Source organism: Schistocerca serialis, unplaced genomic scaffold (genome assembly GCF_023864345.2).
Source record: "Schistocerca serialis cubense isolate TAMUIC-IGC-003099 unplaced genomic scaffold, iqSchSeri2.2 HiC_scaffold_1196, whole genome shotgun sequence".
In the NCBI taxonomy this organism is placed as follows: domain Eukaryota; kingdom Metazoa; phylum Arthropoda; class Insecta; order Orthoptera; family Acrididae; genus Schistocerca; species Schistocerca serialis.
The window spans coordinates 355,001-357,500 of NW_026047399.1; the positions used below are offsets into that span (position 1 = coordinate 355,001).

General features: G+C 55.9%; 1 non-coding gene across 1 annotated transcript in view; it reads left to right on the forward strand.

The window, feature by feature from the left end:
• The first annotated feature begins 2,363 nt into the window (after positions 1-2,363).
• LOC126435012 (small subunit ribosomal RNA) overlaps positions 2,364-2,500 on the forward strand; it is a 1,910-nt gene continuing 1,773 nt past the window's right edge. The window contains exon 1 of the ribosomal RNA XR_007579666.1: positions 2,364-2,500. This exon is cut by the window's right edge and continues 1,773 nt beyond it. This is a non-coding gene — a ribosomal RNA (small subunit ribosomal RNA).

Here is a 2,500-nt window from a genome sequence, read left to right on the forward strand (position 1 = left end):
GCCTTAACCTAACCTGTATTGCGCCTTAACCTAACCTGTATTGCGCCTTAACCTAACCTGTATTGCGCCTTAACCTAACCTGTATTGCGCCTTAACGTAACCTGTATTGCGCCTTAACGTAACCTATATTGCGCCTTAACGTAACCTATATTGCGCCTTAACCTAACCTATATTGCGCCTTAACCTAACCTATATTGCGCCTTAACGTAACCTATATTGCGCCTTAACGTAACCTATATTGCGCCTTAACGTAACCTATATTGCGCCTTAACGTAACCTATATTGCGCCTTAACGTAACCTATATTGCGCCTTAACGTAACCTATATTGCGCCTTAACATAACCTATATTGCGCCTTAACCTAACCCACATTGCGCCTTAACGTAACCTATATTGCGCCTTAACGTAACCTATATTGCGCCTTAACGTAACCCACATTGCCCCTTAACGTAACCCACATTGCGCCGTAACGTAACCCAACACACGTTGGGCCTTAACCCAACACACGTTGGGCCTTAACCCAACACACGTTGGGCCTTAACCCAACACACGTTGGGCCTTAACCCAACACACGTTGGGCCTTAACCCAACACACGTTGGGCCTTAACCCAACACACGTTGGGCCTTAACCTGCTCTGTAATTGTCATACGACGCGTTAAATTAGTGTAGTGTTGCCTAACTGCAACCCCCGCAATATAGTTTGCTACTCGCACTGCCCGGTCCCCAGTGTATCGCTTCATGTTAAACACCTTGCAGCTATACACTGTAATGTGGATGGCAGCAGGACGTACATGCTCAATGCCCTTTGCAGTTGTTCATTGGCATTTGCAGTTGTTCATTGGCATTTGCAGTTGTTCATTGGCATTCGCATGGCGAAGCACTTAGCCTACGCTGTGGTACGGCCTGTGTCAACTGTCCGCTGATGTTGTACGTCCAAATCACACACTGTACTGCACATTGGTCCTCATGTACTGAATGATACATCGTGGTACATGTGACCGTACAACGACTGCGCCAACAACGGCGAACCATGCGGTCCAAATGTTGTGCACTCAGCTACGTGTCGTCTCCCTATAAGAGCTGGATTGCAGTGTGGTATGCCCTGGATGGCGATCAGCATGAGCCGTCTGTTGATGTAGTGGCGCGTGTTGTCAGACGTAGTCGTCTCCTCTCACACACCGTGATAGCATGGTGCACTGCGTTCCACATCTGCGACATGCGACAGAGGCCGGTTGACAGTCGTTCGCGCAATGGACATCGCATACGTACGGGGGCCACCTTCCACGTGTTCGCGAAGCGTGCACATGTTGTTGCGTGTATGTGGGCAGACATAGTGTGTCGTGACACCTGACACAGGCATGCAACAATCGTTGAATTTGCAAATGGCGATGGACGCCTACGTTTGCTGGTGACGTTACGCAAATGAACAACTGGTAAACCGTTGTGGTGCGGTTGTTCTCGCTAGAGGTGAATCAGTGATGGCGACGATCGGTTGAGCTACCAACCGGTTGTTCCAGCGATACCCACCATGCCCACGAACGTGAATGGCATCTGGGTGTGAAGCGATACGCGGCGGTGGCTGGGTGGGACCGTCCCCGGCCGGTGAGGGGGGGCCTCCCGGCGTGCTGGCCGCGCGGTGCGTGGGCGCACGCGCTACAGCCGGCTGGTGGGGGCGGCCAGTGGCAGGCGCGCCGGCCGACGGAGGCGGCAGGCGGCGCAGCTGCGCGCCGGCGCACCCTGCACGCGGCGCCGTGCGGCCAAAGTAGGTCCTCGCGGGCCCGGTGCGAAGCGCGGTGGACATCTGCAGTGTGCTGGTCCGATTGAGGACTGTGTGCGCTGAGGATGCGCCGCCGCCCGGCGCTCGGCGCCGCGACGCCGTCTGCTGCTCGGTCGCCTCTGCGGTTCTCGCAGGTGGTTTGTATCGCAGCTGTGCGGACGTGTTGGCGCGTGCGCTGTGCTGGGAGAGTTCGCTTCGGCACCCAAGTGGGGCTTTTGTCCTTCTGTGGCGCTGGCGTTGGAGCTGCCGGTCACCGTAGGTGGCGCGTGTTGTCTCCCGCCGGCAATGCCACGACAGCACGCTCCCGGGCCTCTGTCGGCAGCGGCAAGCTCAGTTGGGAGCACGGGTAATCGCACCTAAAGCGTCTACTCGCCAAACTCCGGGCGATTGCGCCTCTCTCGAACCCGACCAAGTACTTAGGACGGCGCTGCGCGCCGCCGGGACCTGAGAGGGTTTCGAGGTGTATGGTGCAGGGGAGCTCAGCCTCCTCCTGTTTGCAGAATAATTGAGCGGACGCTTGCGTGTTCGCGCGGGCCCCCGGGACACACTCCCGGGCGGCCGGCTGCTCAGCTCTAGTTGACGCAGCTCCCTGGTTGATCCTGCCAGTAGTCATATGCTTGTCTCAAAGATTAAGCCATGCATGTCTCAGTACAAGCCGCATTAAGGTGAAACCGCGAATGGCTCATTAAATCAGTTATGGTTCCTTAGATCGTACCCACGTTA